The following is a 21,996-nucleotide window of genomic DNA, read 5'->3' as shown; positions in this document are numbered from 1 at the left end:
TGAGCTTGCTGAGTTCCTGAAGACTTTTTAGTTGGTCTTGTTTCAGTAAAATTGCCACTGCCAAGAGTAACTATCCAGTTACACAAAGGAAATCATGGGAGAAACATATATTTCTCAAGCCCCTCCAGAGTCCATTTTCTTTTCTACCCCGTAGTACACCTCTAGCGGATGCATTCCAAACCCTTGATAACACCTTCAGATTTGAGAGCTCTTTACTGTTAACAAAGAATCTCCATGCACTTCTTCTCATCAGGCTTCTGGTGGAGGTCAGAGCGTTGTCATTCCCACTGTGCAGATACTGGTACTGAGGCTTAGTGAGAGTGTGTGATTTGCTGAAGGTCTCGATGCAGAGCCAATACCCCAACTCAGTCAGCGGACTGAAACTCAGGTGTTTTTGTTTCCAACATACCAGTTTGCCTCATGCTAGTAAATGCACCGTCATAAGTAAAACATTGCCTGATAAGTCTTCACTCTCCCAATATTAATCTCTGTCTCTCTCCTGTCTGTCCTAAATGTCAATACTGTAGGAATATTTGTGGAAAGGCCAGAGGCACCAGCTGGTTCACTCTCCCTCACTTTATGCAGAAACTCTCTTCTTATCTAATAGTCAAGAAACTCTTCTCATGTGTTTCTAAACAATTTAAGGCAATAAAAAATGGATTCTCCTCATACACCGAAGCTGATGGAGTACAACCACCAGGTCCTGTGGCTTAACATTAGACTCTGAAGCCACAGCCAACCCTCAACCTTCCAAAAGAGGCTCAGGCTTTGGGGAACAGCATCTCATGTGTGAGGGGGTTGCCCAGCTAGCTTCTCTTGAGTGTTGGACTCTCCCAACTTTCCCAGAACATCCATTTTACTGGAGGCCACTCCCTTCCTTTGGAGACACCTCCCTGACTCTTTTCCATGAAGCTTGACAAATAACCCTTTGTGCTGGTCACATACAACAACAACAAAAATCCCTACAAAATTTGCTCAAAGGACACATCTATGGAATATAGCACTTTTGAATTGTTCAGTAGTAAGTGATTTTATGGAGAAATAAATGAATGGATATTTTGATGGCAAGAAAAGCCTGGAGACAGAAAAATAAAACTACTAATTTTATTTACTAATGTTTTCTTCTCTGCTCCACTGCAAAGAAAGACACTTGATCAATATATATATATTTTTTTAACTAAAAGTTTCCAGACCTGTTGAGCGGATTCACCTTTGAGAAAATAATCCAATTTTTACTTCATTAAAAAAGCCAGCTACATAAACCATACTTCTCTCCCTGACCTTTATTTACAGTAAACGATATTCATAAAATTCCCCTCCAGGTCATCAGTCCAAATTGGCGCACACTAAACTGAAGTAAGCAGGTTTTAAGAGGGAAAAAGTATTGCTCAAAAGGTGAGATAGAGAAGAAATGGAAATTATTTAAGGAAAAATCATAAATGAGCCAAAGTGACCACAGGCAATAGCAACTCTTGAGATCTTCAATTTTGTTCAGTGTTTAGAAAGAAAACGAGACTGTTTTTATGGTACCTTGCTTCACCCCCAAATAAGCCCAAACAAGCTTTTTAAGTGCATTACAGCAAAAATCTTCTCTTAAAACTATCTGCTTTACTGCTCAGTGTAAGAAATTACAGAGCAAGCTATCCTTAAACAGAGGAAGAAAAGACAATATAGGAGGCAGAAGGGAGATTAAGATGGAGAATAAACTAGAGACAGAAGAGAATCCCATAAGGTAGCGCACTGGCCTTTTTATTGCTTCATCTTGACTGTATTCAATCACCAAATGCCGGGTGAAAGCATTTGTTGCCTAAAAAGGTATTCAGTATAGTGATTCAGCTGACAGGTTCTGTATTTTATTCGTTTTGTACTCTGATGCAAAATTATAAGAAATCCTGTTTTCCTCAACTCTTAAGAACCTGAGAGCTCAAAGGACAGAGATTATTTTTCTAGATTGAATAATCATAATTAGATCCTTTGCCATGACCTTGTGGTGTTGCAAGATGCGATACGGACTTCTCAACCAGTACAAAAAGATAATGTCTTCAACGTCTCTTAGTTCTAAAATGCATTTTTCTATGTTTTTAGTCTTTCAACTTAGCAATCTGCATGCAGGAAACATACTGTTGAAATATTTAGTTAAATGGAAGATCTGAAAATGAAAGTACTCAGTCTGGATAAGGAAGAATTGGGTTCAGAATAAGTTGGTAGTGTGCCAGTCACTGGGGATAAGGGGGTCCCTGATTTGTAGTTTTGTCCATTTCCGTGGGACACATATGCCAACCACGGGTGGTGTCACGTTACTAACATGACATCACTAAATGCAGAGAGGGATGGGATGTGCAGAATCATGTCATTGTACTGCATTTCCACCATGCTTGCAATAGATGTGAGTAATCTCAAGAGCAGAGGTAGGTAGGAAGTGATAACTTTGTAGTATTGATTACCTTTGTTTTTAAACAAAATGTATTTAATTATAAGTTTATGCAAATTAAATTCTAATAATGGCTGTGTTTAACACTGGGCTCATGATTCCAACACATTAATAAGCACTCTTATGAATCGCTAAGCTGGCTGCAGTCACCGCTCATTACAGAGTACATGTAGAAAACAAACAAAGCACACATTGTAGCTTAATACTCCGGGAGCTGTACCTGCAAGGATCTGAAAATATGCTGCCTTTGAGAGTCAGTTGCCCTGACTTCTACCAAGTGTCCATCTTTGGCAACTGCGTTGAGTTGTTGTAAGATACAAAGATGAGTCAGCACTGGTCCCCGTGCTCAGGGAGCTCACGATGCAGAGGACCGGCCCGTGCCAGGGCAGACGTGGGTAGGCGCCACAGAACAGGGGCGTACATGCCCAGCAACGACTCTATCTTGACAGGTGGAACCAAGAGGAAGCATTGGAGCTAGTCTTTAAAACAAGCACTAAATGAGTGATTTCAGGCAGAGAAAAGGCAAGAAGGGGCAAGTAGATATGTACTTTTTCAATTATTTTTTTTCAAACAAGGAAACTGTGGTGAAAAAATCATATTTAGGATATAAATGTTTCAGTACCTCCTAGCTGAGTTGGTCGTTGCATTACCCTCTCTTTCCTCTGTAAAAGTGTATCTAATGAGGTCACATGCCTAGCACAGTGCCCGGCACACTGGATGAATTCACAGTGCCTGACACACTGGATGAAGAGGAGGAAGAGGAGGAGATGATGACTTGTGAGGAGCTGATTGCTAAATCTGATTTCTCTCTTTCAAAAAGAAATGTTCGGGTGCTGTTTATGAGTATGTGGTGAGGGGTGGTGGGAGAAGGCACAGTGAAGCTACTTTGAGGTCTCAAGCTGGTCAAAATGTGAGGACTTCAAAATGTTCACCTTCAGCTATCTGTATTTGAAAGACTTCCCATCCTGTCACATTCCCAACCTGGTTTGGATTTCCCAAAACTTTCTTTACAGGTATAAGCAAAAATTTGGGCACGATTTTTTTTTTTCATAAGTGATTGTTTAATATCCACCTGTGTTTTCCTAGATGGTTTGGAAGATCTCCTGGGGTTTCTTTGAGCTCTTTTCCAATGAGACATTAAGTTACTTCCAGGTGTTCAGTGATAGTCAAGAGAGTGGAATAACATTACCACGTTACAGTATGGCTTATGGGCTTGTATTTTAACTCATTCTCTCTGCCAATACTACATGCTTTCCCAATTTGTCACTTGGGTACAGTTACTTGTACCTCAATGCAACTGTTTGTTTCCAATAGCACAGACTCAAATTCTTAATCATAGTGAATTTTTTTTACAAATGGTGCTGGTGTTGGTCCTTTAACAAGGACCAGCCATATTAGATAAAGATGGTTGGACAGAATTTAGCACTGAAATTCCTTGGGAAGCAAACATGCTAATCTGGAAATACAAAGTCAAACAGAAGTAAACTTTGTATATTTCTAAATATAGTTTTCACTTGTATGTGAGAGGTAAACACTTATTTTAAAATACATGATTGATTATAAAAGCTTCTCTGATATAAAAGGTAGGATGTGGAGTAAATTACCTCAGTGTCAGGTACATTTGTCTAATTAGTTAGTACACTTCAGTAACACTGTTCAGTATTTTTGTTGAAACTATCTGTCAATTCTAGGCATTATCGAATAACCAATTCTTTGGTTACAACATCCAGAGGAGCTATAGGAATGAGATGAGAGACAGTGAACATTTATGTCTGGACAGAAAGAAATTGGCAAGAGAAACGCTAGATAGGAGGTAATGTATAGCAATGGAAAAGACAGCCACCCGGCAACCAGGCCCCAAATATTGGAATATAAAGCAGGAGATATTTAAACGCAGGAAAGTATAGAGAATACAGAGAGAGAGAGAGAGAGAGAGAGAGAAACTGAAAAGTTGTGAAACACCAAAGAAACATACACTTGCCTCAAATATTTGTCTCTCTCTGTGCTGTCCAATATGATAGCTACTAGCCATATGTGGCTATTTAAATTTAAATAAATTAAAATAAAATAAATTAACATTTGGTTTTTTAGCCACACTTGCTACACCTCAAGGGCTCAATAACCACATATGGTTAGTGGCTATTATACTGGGCAGTGCAGATACTTCTAAGTGTTAGAATACTTCCAAGGCCGGGCACGGTGGCTCAAGCCTGTAATCCCAGCACTTTGGGAGGCCGAGACGGGCGGATCACGAGGTCAGGAGATCAAGACCATCCTGGCTAACACGGTGAAACCCCCATCTCTACTAAAAAAAAATACAAAAAACTAGCCAGGCGAGGTGGCGGGAGCCTGTAGTCCCAGCTACTCGGGAGGCTGAGGCAGGAGAATGGCATAAACCCGGGAGATGGAGCTTGCAGTGAGCTGAGATCCGGCCACTGCACTCCAGCCGGGGCGACAGAGCGAGACTTTGTCTCAAAAAAAAAAAAAGAATACTTCCAACATTTGAAAAATAATGAACAGAGAAGATAGATAGCATCGGACTCTATTCATAACTAAAAAGTTCATATAAAAATAAAATTAGCACACATATAGTGAACAGCTAATGTGCAAATGTCTGCTGCTGACTTGGTGGAGGGGGTTGTGGTGTTGGCTGAGACTTTGGGGCATTGCTTCATGGTGTTGCACTTAAGTAATCACAGAGGTCTATATTTCTGAGCAATGGCAAAATCCACTTTCAGTTAAGAGTGCAACATGGAAGGAACTCTCCTTGTCTTACCTCAAGTACAAGGGAAATTTTTCCTGCAAAACATTCTCCAAGAAAGGGAGCTCCAACCTCACACAGGCTCCTTTCCCTACTAATGAATCAATAAGATTCAGTACTCAAGGAACTAAGAATCAAGATCTAGCAGAAAAGACCTAAGCTTGAATCACAAATTGAGCATCCTATCATATATGGCAAAATATAGGAGCAGTCAAGAACTAGCAGAAGATCCAGGGAACCAAGACAGGCATGAGTTGCCAGGAGAAGGAAGCTGGTCTCTAGTACAAAGAGTGCATCCTTTAGTTAAGCGCAAGTTTACATACTGAACGGTACATAGCTATTTCCAGGTGTGGGTTCAGTCATTCTGCACCAGAGCTTCTCAACATGGGTTGCACATCATCATCAACTCAGGAATTTTAAACATCCCATGTCCTTGCCACACCCTCACCTAGTCCGTTTACATCAGGACCCTAAAGGCAGCCCAGGTTTCAGTCTTCTTTTAAACTCCACAGATAAGTGCAACATGTGGCCATGGTTAAGAAGGTAGATCTGTGTTTAGTGTCATGGAAAGATTTCTAGATATTTTACAGAAAAAAGCAAACCAGAGACTTAAGTTTTCTAGTTGGACATGTAGAGCTTAGAAATCTTCATGCCCATCCTCACAAGAACAACAATAACAAAAAATGGTCAACAAACTAAAAAGAACTCTTTTTAAATCCATCAGAGAAGTGAGGTCACTGGGTAACCCACGACCCAAAACCTAGACAGACAGAGAGCTACAGAAGCACGGCTTACAGATAGCAGAAGCAGCTGCTGCAGCCAGCATCTGGTAGAAACAATTCAAAGGTAAGTGGCCAATTGCTGGAGACTGAGTGTGAACTGGCATAAAAACTCCAGGACCTCAGTCTTAGGGGAGCTCCTATACTTTGGGAGTTCTACCTCCAGGAGCCCCATCAGATTCTCAGGGCAAAGATCTGAAGTTCAAAGAAAAACCTTTTCCTGCTTCCAGCAGCGGGAGGGGAGAAGGTACCATTCTGAAATATAAGTGGAGCATGCAATTCTCCCTAACCAAGGCCTGACCTCAAGGGACACTTACTTTACCAGAGCCCAGTTAATGGAGGTCCCACCAGAGGCCGGCCAACCTGGCTCCTTATCTATGGGGAATGTGAATGGCTGCTGAGAAAAAGGGACTAGCCTGAGATGAAGCCAGACTTCCCACTTGAATGCCTGTGACTGGGTGGATAACAGGCCATTGAGCAGATAAAGCTTCCTGGAGCAGGCAGGGCTTACTCAATGGAATCAATTGCAAAAGGAATCTCAAAGACAATAAATGGATCAGGCCCTTAGGTGCCAATAACACTTTAGGCTTAGATGAGCGAGTAAGGATTTTGGAGGAGGCAGGGTCCGACCTTGATTGTGAATCCTATTTTATCCTACAATCCAACCCTTTCTTTCCAGATGAGAAAACAGTGACCTGGAGACAGTTATTTCACCAACAGTAAGTGGTCAACCTGGACAGGCCTGTTGAATTCTGGCCCAGCCCTCTCTCTCTGACAGCAGTGTGAGGAATGCAGGGATGGGCATGTCACATAGGTGGAAGTGCTGAGGAAGGCCCAGGGCAGACGACTCTGAGATGTGACTGAGATGGATGATAGGGGAGGGAAGTACAGGAGACAGTGCTCAGATTTCTCCCGGAGGACATGAGAAAGGACTGCCGATATTTTTTCTTGGATCTTACACATAAAAGAGCAGCCAAAATATGATAAGAAATTTATTTCATCATTTACATGGATTAGTTCATGAGCTACAGACCAGGGGTTATGTTTTCTACCAGAAGAGCCTCCCACTGACTCTTTTATTGGGCAGGCTTCATCTCTTTTCAAAAATAAAACCATAGGCAGCCTGTGCTGCTAGTTTTATAGTAGCTTCACAGGGCAGTAAGAGACGGACTGACTCTGCTTCTTTTTTTGTTGGCTGTTTCTTTACTGTAATGGCAATTGCCTCAAGGATATCACACAAGCTCTGGCCTCTAAATCATGAGCTTCTTACCTATCCACTAGAAACTTCCACCAATTGCGAGTGAATGAGAAAATATATAGGGAAATACCAAAATACATACCTATATCTCTATCTGTATATTATGTCTAAAGGCAAAAACAATAAGCACTAACTTTGCCCACCACCAGCTGAAGGTGACATTGGTCACTTGTGCAGTATCACTTTGGACTATGCCTTTCGTTCCTAAGCAGAAAACCTTCTACATTGAATATTCGGTAAATAGTTGCAGAAAAATTATTTTACTCTCTTCTTTTTTCCTCTCCACTTATAAACAGAGAACTAGAGTCCTAAGTGTCTTGATTTTCAATTTTTATTTTCTAATGTGTTACAACCTGTTTTATTTCATTTTTTTCCAGAGATTAACTCTTTCCACCTCTTGGTGATCTTTACTGGGCAGCAGGTGTCTAGGATCCAGGCCCTTACACTCCCTGGGCCTGTGTCATGGTCTAGCACTGGCCACCCACATGTGGAAGGCTTAGCCCCTGATCTCTGCATGGCAGCTGCTACCATGCTCCATTCATTTCCCCTCAGAGGTCATAACCTCAGAGGCTTTCAAATTCAAGCTATCATAATTACCATATCCTGTTTATTCTGAGCATTCACCCTGCTTTCCTTTTCTTCAAAGAACTTGTCATTACTTAAAAACACAACATATGTGTTTATTGAATCACTGTGATTTTCTCCACTAGAATATACATCCCAAGAGAATGTAAACTTCATCAGTTTCATTCACCGCTGTATTCCCATACCCTAAAAGAGTACCTAGCATATGGCAAACACTCCATAAATATTTAAAAGAACTAAGGAATGCTCAAGGGAAACCTTTCATTAGGCAAAGAGTTCTTTTAGTATGCTAGTAATCAACCTTTATCATGCCCATTAGAAGTGAGTCAGTTGAAGTTGTGGTGTCTTTTGTCAGGAAAGACACTAATTGGTTAACTCATCAGAATAAAGACAAGAAGCTGCTGCCAATGAAGACTTAACAGACACTAATTGGTTAACTCATCAGAATAAAGACAAGAAGCTGCTGCCAATGAAGACTTAACCTACTTGTAGTTGAGCTTGGGAGGTCATAAAGGAATTCCCAAGGGGACAAACTGAGTACCTGCAGCTGAAGCTCAGGTCTCATGTGAAAGACAGACTGATTAGCTATAAAGAAAAACCAGATACTGAGTGGATTTGGTAAAAGTTTCCCTCACCTGTCATGTTCCATTTTGGCCCACCTCATTGCTACTGTATGCCAGGTATTTTCCCCCTAGCACAGTGAAATGGTCAAAATAATGTGGCTTATTCTGATTATTCAGAGTCGTGGTGTAGTTGGCCATAAAGGATAGGGGGGAAAAGACCAGAGCTTAGTAAAACTCAATGAGGTGTACTTCATTTGCATAACATTTCCCAGTTTCTCATGGGACTAAACTGAAGAGCAATTTCCATGGTTGGAGAGTTAGGATGTGATCCTTTAAAGAATGTTCAACTCTTCTCGAGTGTGAACTGAAGGACACAAAAGTTGGGTAATCTTTAGTTTGTGTGGCATATATATTTTATGGCCGTGACCCTCATCATAGTTAAATTCCAAGGAGAGTTATTTTTCTTTTGTAGTGACAATAATTTATTAATATTAGCTGAACCAAAGATCATAAATGCCTTGTATTTGTTGTAAAAGAATTCTGGAAATGAAGAGATTCCATAAAGTATATTGAACTAAAAGATTTCAAAAAATACCTAAAGTATTTTTTAAATCAAAGCTGTTAAAATAAGGGAGATGTTTTTCTATAACCAACTTCAGAGCAAGGAAGTTACTTGGCAGAGGAAGAAGAGGTGATAATCATCTCTGAAGGTATAAGTAGACCTTTGAGTAGATGACACGCTATGTACACTAAAGAGCCCAGGTTTTTGTACCAAGAAGATCTGACTTCCAATCTCAGTTCTGCTTCTTATCTAGCTGGCAAATTACTCAATTTTTCTGATCTTGTTCCTTCCATAACATGGAGACAGTGTTTATAGCATAGAACCAGCATATACCAAATGCCCGGGATAATAACTTAGACTCAATAACTGACTGCTGTGGTAAACATCATTGTCACCATCATCATCTTCATCTTCACTGGAAAGGCACCTTTAGCAGCAAGAGGCTTGCTGTGAAATCTGTGAGGTCGAGGACCTATTCCAACCCATTATGAGGCACATCCGTGTCAGTTCTTAGCCTCCTTTCCCTCAGAATCTCTTCCCTTTTCCCTGTTTTGCCCACATTACAAAGAGCCTTTGATCAGCTACACTTACTGGCCTCCAGCTAGGGTTGGCCAAAGGTGGGTACTAGTAGGAGCCTGGATGACAGTGGGAAAGGAAAAATCAGGGTATTTCTCTCTTTCCTCATTTGCTTCAGTTGGGATCTTTAGCAGTAGCTGGACGTCCTCTGTGCTTTCAGCTCCCATGGGACAGACCTACCCTGGTTTTAGCTTCTTCTGACTGGCCCCAATTTGAGGCTGAAGTAATGCCACATTCACCTTTGTCCCTAGTACTAGGGGTGATAGCAGCACCCTACAGGTGGTGATCTCTGGATTGCACCTAGCTCCTAGATCCAGTAATGCCACCTTTACTTTTGTCTGCCAGCACTAGGGGTCATAGCAGCATTCCGCTGTTGCTGACCTCTGGATTCCAGCACTATCGTCTTTTGGTATCTCAGTTCTTCTGTGTAACCAAGTCCATATATAAAATGCCATCCATTTAAAATACATGGAAAAGTTTCTCTTTTCAATTCTCCATGGCTGGTGCACCCTATAAGTTTATTGATTATAGGGACATTATAAATTAAAGCTCAGATCATGTAAGTACGTTGTCGGAAACAACCAGAAATGATATAAAATAACTCCCACATTAGGATCCTAAATTTCTGGAGTTTTATTCTATACAAAGTATTTTAACACATATTATGACTCTATTCTCCAAAGCATTATTTAAAGCACGGGAATTATAAATTATTTTTCTTATTTTACCATTAAGGAAATAAGATCCAGAGAGGTTAGATAATCTCCCCAGTGGAAAAGCCATGCTTTTACTATGGGCATTGGAAGAGAATAAAGAAGATAAGTGGATCTCATACTTTTATATTCAAAATTGCTTTTCTGGGGGCTTAGTCTTTTAACATAAGCGAGCTTCAAAGCAGTGAGAGGTGCGTTAATGCCTCACTAGGAGATAAAATGCCAACCATGGGGGTAGAGCTATAGAATCACATTCCTTCCCTTCTGTGGATACAGACTTTGACACAATACCTATTAATTGTATTTTCATGGAAGCCCCATGATTGTGTGAATTAAATAAGTGACAGATAACTTATCTGAGACTCACGTTATTAGCTTATTACATCAGCTCCCTGAACACAAACACTAACTGCTTCATAAAGCTGAGTTAGAAATATTCAGCCAATTAATAGTAATATTAGTAGAAGCAGTGGCTTATAATGTGTTTTATATTTAATGTGTTTTATCATTAATCTAGCTTAATGATCTCAAAACGCAGCAAGAAAAGTAGAGATATTATTGTTCTTGTTAATAGATGAGTAAACAGAGGCTCAGAGTGGTAAAGTAACTTACCCAAGGTCACGCCTTGAGCGTCAGAACAAGGACTTGAACCAAAGCACTCCGACTCTTATACCAGTCCTCTGCTCTGTAATGGAAGTATTCCCAAGTTAATAGTGGGAAAAGTCATTCTGTAATAGTGATACAGCATGTCTTCCTCAGCTTTGTAATCAAATCATTGACATGCCTATAGCTTCAAAATTTCAAAAACTACCATTAAAAAATTCCAGTCCAGATTTTGAAACCCTGTGAACTGTTGACATTAGACAAACAAAACATCGAGGTTCATAAAGGTTTGGAAGCTCTTAGACATGTACAGCATTGAAATTAGTGTTCCTCTTATCCGAATCCTTTAGGTGGTAGAAAGGCAGTTCAACATACACCCACAATGTTCAAAATTCCCACATTCTAGATCATTCACTGTATTTCCTCATGTCTAGTCCTGAACCTCTAGCCTGGTCCTAATGTTGGCAGATAAAGGGTGGGTAAAAACTCACTTCATGTAATTTTGCACAATCCACTCATAAAACATCACAATTTGAATCCGTGTAGCCATGGGGAATCCCTCCTTGGTGATCATTAATTCAGGTGTTGACATCCATCAAGATATTGTTAGAACATATTGATCCAAAACTACCATCTTTATCTGGTCTCCAAAATCTGAAACAAGAAAACAAATACTTTTTATTTTCATAATCACAGTACTAAATCCAAATCCTAATACCTGCTGCAAAGGTTTAAAATGTAACCTTCTTACTGTGGCCCTGGAGTCCCTTCTAATCCTCCTTAGCTCACTTTTTCCATGTGGTCTTCTACTACACACTCTTCCATATCTATCTGATGCTGTTCGTATCTATCTGATGCTAGACATATCTATCTGACTGGCTGTTCCAGTCTTCCCAGAAAGTTCCCATTACCTGCACTTTTTTCACGGGCTATAATAAGCCCTTTTATGCTCTCCTTTAGTTTTTAGTATTCATCCTTCACCAAAATTCTTGCTTAAATAGCAGATATTTCATACTGTGTTCCACTTTAAAGGTCTACCTTTAAATGTTTCCATGAGTCTTCTGAGATAACCTACTCCACTGTTTGGGGTTTTCATAATGATCTACCATCAACCTTCTCCATTCTTTGTATTTTATCTCTTTAGACATTAGGGTTTTTTCGTTTTGTTTTGTTTGTCTGTTTTATCTGTTAAAAGAAGAGATTGGACAAAATCACCAGTTCTCAAATATGAGGGCAAGTCCTGCAGATATGAGGAGTTCACTGGTAATATAATTTCTGATTTTACCCTGATCTCAATACACCAAATCCTCCAGGGAATGAAAGGAAAGAAAGCGAAGTCAAATCTGAAGTTTCATATGTGACATATGATCCATTCTTATGCAGCCAGTCCCACAGCAGTCTGAAAACCATGTGGAATCTAAGATTAAACTCAAACATAAACACGATATAGATTTTATTAACTTGATTTGAATTGTTGACTGAATTAGATACAACACTGTTACCAATTGCTTGTCATATCAGATTGATTCAAATTGGATATTTACTTCTAATATTTCATTGAAGTGTTTTAAGGAAATGTAAATTAAGCCTAAGGCAAGGTACATTCTTGGACAAAGAACTTACTCTTTAACACAAAACCTTGTCCAGGCCAATCACAAAATGTCATCTGCCTTTTTCACATCCGAAGTCTCTAATCCGATGGGGAAGCACATTCTCATTATTCCAGACTGTAACCCACAAATTATATTACTGCCCCCAGAAGACGAGGTTACAGCTGAAACCATTTACCAAGTGAGAGCAATTTAATGCCATTCTGGTCAAATGTAAATATCAATTTGCTTGCAATAAAAAAAAAAATAGTATGGATACTTTCATCTTCTCAAAGAATAGCTCTTTGTTTTGTCTGAAAGACTGAGAAATTGTCAAAGTGAAAAGCATGAGTGATGTCTTCACACTTCCCCAAATCCCAAAATCAAGAGGAAAGAAGGAAAGACTAAAGTTTTTGTACTGCTCTAATGAAAGACTGTTTTCCAAACTGGTTTTGTTGAAGCTTTGCTGAGAGTGCAGAGTCCAGTAATCAAGTCGCTTCATGATTTAATTTACCTTGATTAGCATAGCAATTTGCTATACTTTCCTCAAAAGTGCTAATCAATTTCAGCAACTAGTAGAGTGAAAACACCACACAAATTGCTCTCATGGCCCCAAACTGCTAATCAATTTTGAAAACCTAAATCCATCTGCATTTTATCCTGTCATTTCTCGCTTGACATTTTTAATACCTCTCTTGACTAAGTCCAAGGAATAAGTTTTCAGGCCAAATAATGAACTAAAATGATACTGCATTTTGGCTTTAGTATTGTCACCTCGTCCTCCCCACACATCCTCCTCTGGCTTGTAAAATATCCGTGTGTGTGTGTGTAAGAGAAAGCAAGATATTTTAATAATTGAGGTCATTGCAAAGTAGCTTCTCTTGTATTTCTCACTTTACAAGGGAAACTGCCACATTGTAAAAATATTGGCTTAAGTATATAAATGAGATGTTGCTGCAGTATTAATTGAATGATAACAGTACTATAGCCACAGCATCTTAGAACAGGAAGACAGAATAGAAATCATCTATTCCTGTCCCTATCTTAACTAGAGAAGTAAAGTCTCACAATCAGACAGCACCTGTCCGCAGGCCTCCTAAATCCAGACCCAAACTAATGGCTCGGATCATGCATGCGCGCTTGCCCTGTGTGGCTGCAGTAAGTATGAATGCACTGCCAATGAGAATTGAGGGACCTCTTATGCTCCACGTAAGCCATATTTCCTGTAAAACTGGCCCCTCTTCGATGATTTGAAAATGTACTAATCTCATCATACCCATCAAAATGTTTGCAGTATTTTAAGCAAGATAAGCCTGCTTTCTAAATTGAGATTTCTTTGTTTCATCTGTGAGTAGACTAGACTTTTTTTTTTTCTTGCTTAGCAATTGGATTAAATCAGCAACCATCTGGATCCTCCAGCAATAACACATTTATTAGAAAAAGATTGGGACAGTTCTTTGGAAATGAGGTCTGAAGACCACAGCTCTGCCTATGACAGTTCATACATTAACAGAGTCTGGAGATGAAATGTACTCAGTAGAAATTCTCTTTTTAATTTTCAAGACTTGTATATCAGATTTGAAGTTTCACATTGTTGTGGCGAAGCATAACAGCTGTGGATTACTGAGGCCGGGCAGGAAGGCATCACTGGGAGGGAGAGGGCAAACCGGGGCTGGAAAGCCAGAAAGAGCAGACCATCAGGTCAGGGATTCCAGGACATCTGGAAGCACCACACGTCAGGAGAAGGAAAGAGGTTGGAAACCAGGGTGACAGGCACGCCAGCAGCAACAAGGTGACAGCAGCCGAGAGACAGGGATCCTTTAGATGTGCTGCAGAATTGAGTCAGGACAGAATTTATTTTTCTTTTCTAAAAAAAAATTTTTTAATTTGTATTTTATGGATTTAATTTATTTTTAGAAACTTTAGTGAGGATCTTCAGGTGAACAATTCTCTCAAATCATGTATTTTCCAAAAAAAAAGATACTTTATTTTCATTTTTCAAGGGTGTTTTTACTTAAAAAAAATGGCAGCTCTTCCTCTCAGCACTAGGGATATATTCCTCTGTCTTCTGGCTTCCGTCAGTCCTGTGGAGACAGCTCTGTATCTTTGATTTGGAAGCATAACCAGATATTTACACAAACTTAGGTATCTCACCCAAGATACCAGTTACCAAGGAAAAAATAACAAATTGACAGTGGAGAAACCTCAGAGATACCATCACAGTCAACTGATGAAAGTTACCACACTGTAGTTACCAGTAATGTAACTGGTAACTGGTAATGCCACTACTGATGTAACTGGCAACTGGCAATGTCACTGGTGCCCAGTGTCTCCTGCAACAAGAGAGAGTGAAGGCACAGCATCCTCTCTATGCCACTCCCGCCTGAGGTGCACATGCTGACTCTGATTGTGAGGATACATGCCATGCATTGAAATTGAGACTGTTCTACAAAGTAACTGGCCTCTTTTCTTTAAGATGGTCGATGTCATAAAATGTGCAGGAAGAGTCAAGAACTCATCCTATTCAAGGAAACCATGAGGACCGAGGAGACGTGGCTCCCTAATTGGAACACATGGTACAGGACTTTCTTTTACTGAAAAGACTATTTTGTGGGACACTGGGAGAAATCTGAATAGGTAGACAGAATAGATAATAGAATCGCATCAATAGCTGTTTCCTGTTATTTAGTAACTGCACCGGTGTTTTGTAAAATAATGTCCTACTTTAAGAACATACCAAGATATTTAGTGGTAATGCGCAGCATATCAGTAGCAAACTGACTCACAAACAATCCAGAAAAGAATGAGGTGGCTGCTGTGTGTGCGTGGCAGGAGGGAGGAAAAGAGTGAGTCCTCAGAACAAAGCAAGTGTGGTAAAATGTAAATATTCAAGAAATCTGTATAAAGGACATACAGAATTACTTGAACTCTTCTTGCAACTCTTCCGTAGGTCTAAAATTATGTCAAAATGAAAAGCCAAGAGAATAAAAAGGAAAACAAAAACAAACAACAAAGACAAGGAAAATAATAATAAATCAGAGATCATGAAAGATGGTATCCATTTTACTATATATTGACAATTAATATGCCTTATTTATTAATGAAAACAAGTAAAATCTTAAAAGAAATGAACTTGCGAGTAGATACACATAACTTATCTAAAACAATAATACACAGAGCATTTAAAATAGACAGAGAATTAAAATATACTGAAAGAACAGCATAAAGCTTGTTGAGGAAATACATAAAGAGTTTTAAGTTATTTCACTTTTTCAGGAAAGGGTTAGAGTACAAAGAAGCATTGTGTTTGAAATTCAAGGATGCAGGCTAGTCTTGAGTAATGGCTAAAATAATAATAGATGAAAATAAATTAATTTTAAAAATAACCCATATGTAAGCAAAAAAGGAGAAAAAGAGAAACAGAATAAGCAGAACAAATGAAAAACAAATAGCTAAAAGGCAAATTTACATATACTTTATCAGTAATTATGTTAATTAAAAATAGATTGAATGCTACAATTTAAAGAAAAATATCAGTCACGATTTTTTTTAAAGCCACTAGATGTTGGCTATGACTTATATATTTGAACTGTAAAGTTACACAATGGTTAAATATAAAATGATATGCTAAGTAGACACTGAAAGAAGGTAGATACATATAGGAATATGATGTTTTTAGACAAAATGTGTAACAGATCAAAAGGCATACTTCATAATGATAAAAATTTATAATATAGAAAGATAAAATAATTCTAAATTTGTATGTCTCTAATAATGTAGCCTCAAGAATATAGAGCAAAAGCTAACAAATTTGAAAAGATAAATAGCAAATATATAAGCACACAATACTTTCTCAGTAGTCTATAACACAAGCTGATAAAATAGTCACAAAGAGATTTTACACATATAGAGAATTTGAACTTTGTGATTGAGAACCTTGGCTTCATTGACATTTATGAAACACAGCAGCCACTTAACTTACTGCAAAACATATATTCTTTTTAAACATACACAGAACGTTTATAAAAATTAACCATTTACAAACCCATAAAGAAAATCTCAGAAACATGAATAACTGATATAATAAAATGTGTAACCGACTTCAGCACAAGTTAGAAATGAACAGAAAAATAAAAACTGAAAAATTCCATATATTTGGAAAATAATATACTTCATAGTAACCTGTACATGAAAGAACAAATCATAATAAAATATAGAAAATCTTGTGAACTAAACAATAATTTATAAATTATATCAATCACATATGAGATCCTGCAAATATACACTTAGAAGGAAATTATAATTTTCTATCAAATATTAGAAAAGAATGCTGAAAATAAATGAGCTAAGTATCCAAATCAACAGTTTAGAAAAAAAATAACAAAAACTATCTTATAACAGAAGGATGAAAACATTCGAGATTGCATGAGTCCATTTTCATACTGCTATAAAAATACTACCCAAGACTGAATAATTTATAAAGGAAAGAGGTTTAATCGACTCACAGTTCCACATGGCTGGGGAGGCCTCAGGAAACTTATAATCATGGCAGAAGGCTATGGAGAGGCAAGGACCTTCCTCGAAAACCAGCAGGAAAGAGCAGGTGTAGCAGGAAGAGCCCCTTATAAAACCATCAGATCTCGTGAGAATGCACTCACTATCACGAGAACAGCATGGGGAAACCGCCCCCATGATCCAATCACCTCCCACCATGTCTCTGTCTCAAAACCTAGAGATTACAATTCCAGATGAAATTTGGGTGGGGACCCAAAGTGAAACTATATCAGAGATATAAACATAAATTAACAAAATAGAAAACAAACATACAATTAAAATAATTAACCAAGCTAAAAGTTAGTTCTTTGGGAAATTTAATAAGATAAATTCCTGATGAGACTGATCAAGAAAAAAAAGTAAAGTCTCAAAAACCCACCAACACTAAGAGAAAAGGATCAACGCTGTACTATGCATTTCACAGATATTGGAAAGTCATAAAATGCCGGGGATGGTGGCTCACATCTGTAATCTCAGCACTTTGCAAGGCAGAGGCCAGATAATGACTTGAAACCAAGGGGTCAAGACCAGCCTAGGAGACATAGTGGGACCCCATCTCTACAAAAATAAAAAATTAGCCAGGCGTGGTGGTGCATGCCTGTAGCCCTAGATACTATGGAGGCAGAGGTAAGAGGATCACTTGAGCCCAGGAGTTCAATGCTGCAGTGAACTAGGATTGCACCACTGCAGTTCAGCCTGGGTGCCAGAGTGAGACCTTGCCTAAAAAATAAATAAATAAAATAAACAAATAAACACATAATTTAAAAATAAAAAATAAAAAAGTCATAAGACAATTAAATGAAGTGTTTTATGCCAATACATTTTAAAATTCAAATGGAAGGATTAAATTCTAGAAAAATAAAATATATCAAAACTGACACAAAAAGAAATAGAAAATATGAATTGTTTTCTAACTATTAAGGAAAGTAACTTTGTATTTTTAAACTTTTCCACAAAATAATCTCTAGACTTTGATGGCTTGTCAGTGGTAAATTATATTAAATATGTATTTTTTAAACCCACAAATCAGGCCAGGCCCAGTGGTTCACATCTATAGTCCCAGCACTTTGGGAGGCCAAGGTGGGCGGATCACATGAAGTCAGGAGTTCAAGACCAGCCTGACCAACATGGAGAAACCCCGTCTCTACTAAAAATACAAAAATTTAGCCAGGCATGGTGGCCCATGCCTGTAATCCCAACTACTTGGGAGGCTGAGGCAGGAGAATCGCTTGAGCCCGGGAGGCGGAGGTTGCGGTGAACCAAAAGGGGGCCATTGCACTCCAGCTTGGGCAACAAGAGCAAATTCCGTCTCTCACACACATACACACGCACACACACACACACACACACACACACACAAATCATAAACAAGCTCTTCCAGAAAATAAAAGAAGAATCAGTGTCCAAATTGTTTTTTGAAGTCAGCATAATCACATCAAAAGCTGACAAGTTCCTTCCTTGTCTTCCCTCAGACTCTGCTCTCCTCAGCGGGCGGGACTCTGTGCTTCTCCAAGTCACACCCTACTTCAGTGTCTAGTTCAAATCCTACCACCTCCAAGAAGTGTTCCCCAAATGCATATCACATTAAATGTATAGGTGTGATAAAATTGTATCTATTTATATAGTTTTAGAGCTGAAAGGTGACTTTGAGATCATTTTATGAAGTCCCAGCAAGTCTCCAGCCAGAACTGGAAAACAAGCCTTTCAACATTTTGTTCGGGATTCTTTTCACGACACTATTGAAGGTCACTCTTCAACGCGGCAACGTTATGAAGTGGAAAAAGAGGACACGGGCTTTGGTTGGTGCTGCTTTAATGTAGACTTCTCCTTAATTGCTTTTTGAAATAGTTTGTGTAGCATCATACAGAAACATTTCCACCCCTAACCTTGTAATGATAATCTTATGAAATATCAGACGACTACACAAAGATGACCAAAATATTAATATTTTAAGAGTGGTCTTGACTTTTTCTTGTGACCCTGTATTATGGGGAAGGAACCAACTCTTACAAAACACCTACTACTAAGTGTGGGGAACTTCTGTAAACCAAGTGTGATGCTAAACAATTTATATGCCTTCATTTACCCAATCCTAACCCTAATCCTACAGGCCTGCCTCATGGTGCTGGCAGGAACAGATGGCGCATACACAAGGGTGGCTAAAGAGACATTAATGAAGGAAAAATTTACAAAGCTGTCTTCATCATGAAGAGAACACAAAAGGAGCAGCTGAAATGCTCAGGGACTAGGTCTTCAGAGGTCAAGTGGAGGAGATGGTGTCCCCAGAACTTGAGCAAAACGAATGGCCTTACAGAGGGCTCTGTGCCTCCGTGGAGGACAGCAACCATGGGCCAGTAGAGGATGAGGAGGAATAATCATCTCATTCCCCTCCAGTCCTGGGACACTGCTTCCCATGGCTGAGTCCAGACACTCAGACAGATTCAGCTGATCTCGCGGGAGTTCAGCCTTCAAACATAGGGCAGAGAAGTAGACCCTGCCAGGCACTGCTGCCTTATTTTTACAGATGAAGAAACCAAGGTATCCCAGGACTCATATCCAGGCATTTCAGATTCCAAAGCTATGATCCCATTTGCCTGGCTGGCCACCAAAATGTGCACAGGGAATGTATACTACATTCTTTTTCTCTGTGTATTTTTGCTTTCTTGTTAGACAAAATCTTGATACAGCTAGCTGAGTTTCCTTTTATCCTGTATGTAGTTGGAAGGTCCGATGCTCAAAAGGTACAAAAAATGTCAATTAGCCAAAAAATGTCTATTAACCCAGTGTGGTATGGGAGTGTGGATGTGGGTGTATGTGAGACTGAGGCCGGGGAAATCATATCAATACATATATTTTTAGAAAAACCAAACCTTTCCTGGTGTGGTTCTACAGGATCCTGTCAAGTCTTGTCTTGTATTTTCTCTAAGTTACAACAAAGTAAGAGGACCGTTTTTTTTCACTCTAGGAGATAAAACTTCCGTCAGTTAGGAAAAAACAAGGCTGATCTCCGGTTCCTTTAAATTCCCCAATTTCCACTTATTGTTCTGGGGAGTAGCATCAAGAGACCTCAAATCAGAGCGTTGGCCACATGTGCATAAACAGAAAAATGAACACCTACTTTAAGCCTTGTCCAAAATTTCAGCTTTTTAATCCAAAATTTTCCTTTTTTTTCTTTTTAATGTTTGTGGGTACACAGTAGGTGTATATATTTATGGCGTGCATGCATTGTTTTGATATAGGCATGCATCATTTTATTAGGGTGCTTTGTCTGGAGCTTATTTTAACTAACAAAGCAAATATGAAAAATAAAAACCAAGTAATGCAAACATAACGTATCACCGTTTATTATAAAATGTATAATTCGGCATATTCTCTAATCGGAAAAATTTAACATAACGATAAAGTTGTGATTGCAAAAGACTGCTATGGGGACCTTGTTTGCCATGTTTCTGATAATGGTGCAATTGTAGGAAGCTGGGTCTCTAATAGAAAGACTATGGGCTGCTGCGACTCTAGGAATGGAAGCTCCACATCTACTGTCTACTGCTTGCTACATACCCCACTGCATAGGTCAGTGAGGCTCCCGACACCTGAGGAACTGAAATCAACATTCTGTTAAGATGTGGGAGCTCTCAGAGAACACGCAGCCACTCTTAGGAAGTACAAGAGGACTGGAGGGGGAGTCCTATAGACTGAATGCTTCCATTCCCCCCAGATTCATATGTTGAAATTCTAATCCTCAACATCATGGTATCAAGAGATGGGACTTTTGGGAGGTGGTGAGGTCCTGAGGGTAGTGCCCTCCTCCATGAAATTAGTACCTTTATAAGAAGAGACGGGAGAAAGCCTGCGTCTTTTGTCTCTTCTCTCCCAAGTAAAGACACACCAAGAGGACAGTCATCTGCCAGCCTGAAAGAGGGCCCTCACCAGAACCTGACCATGCTGGCACCCTGATCTCAGGCTGCCCAGGCTCCAGAACTGTGAGAAGAGAATTCTGTTGCGTAAGCCACCCAGGCTATGGTATTGGCAATAGCAGCCTGAGCAGCATAAAACAGGGCAGGTTCAAGGCCTTCACCTAAGACCCTGATGCTCAAAAGGTACAAAAAGTATCTGTATTCCCGCCAACAATCCACTCTCCTGATGAACCTGCCAGTATCCTGCGGTTCGCAGCCAGGAAGGTAGCACACGTTTGCTAAATAAATGAAGGAGAGATGGCAGTGGAGATGGTGGAGCAGGTACATGGCTGACTTGTTTATTTCAGAGCCCATTTCCTACCTTCCTACCTACCTAGAAGGCAGCCAGCACTTCCCAATTCCATCGTACAGAGAACATTTCGTTGAGATGACACCAACTTCCAGTTCTTCACAAAGACACAGGCGGCTATTTACTGCCCTGCACTCCGATATCTCTCCTTGCACCCTGGGAAGGAAACAGTCTTTGAAGCCTCACTGTGGAGCTTAGCCATGTGTTTCTCACTCCTCTTCTCCCTTCTATCCCTCCTAATTATGGAGTCCACGCCACTACCTCCCCTGGTCCAGATCACTGTCCTAGCATTCTAACTGGACCGTCAGCTCCTATTTGTGTCTTCCAGCAGTTTACACTCTATTTAATAGCAGGAGTTACCCTGTTGAAACATAAGCGAGTTTATGTCACCTCTCTGCTCAAACCATCCAGCGGCTCTTCATTCTTTTCAGAGAAAATCCTAATTCCTTATGGTGACTGCAAGGTTCCACATGGCCAGGCCACTCACTGCCCCCTACGATGCTCTGTGGCATGAGCTGCTGCAGCCACGTGGGCAAAGTGTGCTTCAACCTCAGGGCCCTTGCACAGACTTGCTTCCTCTGCCACGACGTCCCACCCCAAATGCCAGCAGGCCGACTTCTTCATCTCCATGAAGTCTGCATTTAAGTGTCCCCGTGCTCAATTAAATCCAGCTGAATCACTCCATTTAAATTCCAACATCCTCCCTGACTGAATTTCCCAATCCTCTTACCTTGTTTGCATTTTCTTTTCTCAATATAG

This window comes from Macaca fascicularis, chromosome 13 (assembly GCF_037993035.2).
Source record: "Macaca fascicularis isolate 582-1 chromosome 13, T2T-MFA8v1.1".
Classification (NCBI taxonomy): domain Eukaryota; kingdom Metazoa; phylum Chordata; class Mammalia; order Primates; family Cercopithecidae; genus Macaca; species Macaca fascicularis.
Note: the sequence above shows the minus strand (reverse complement) of the source record.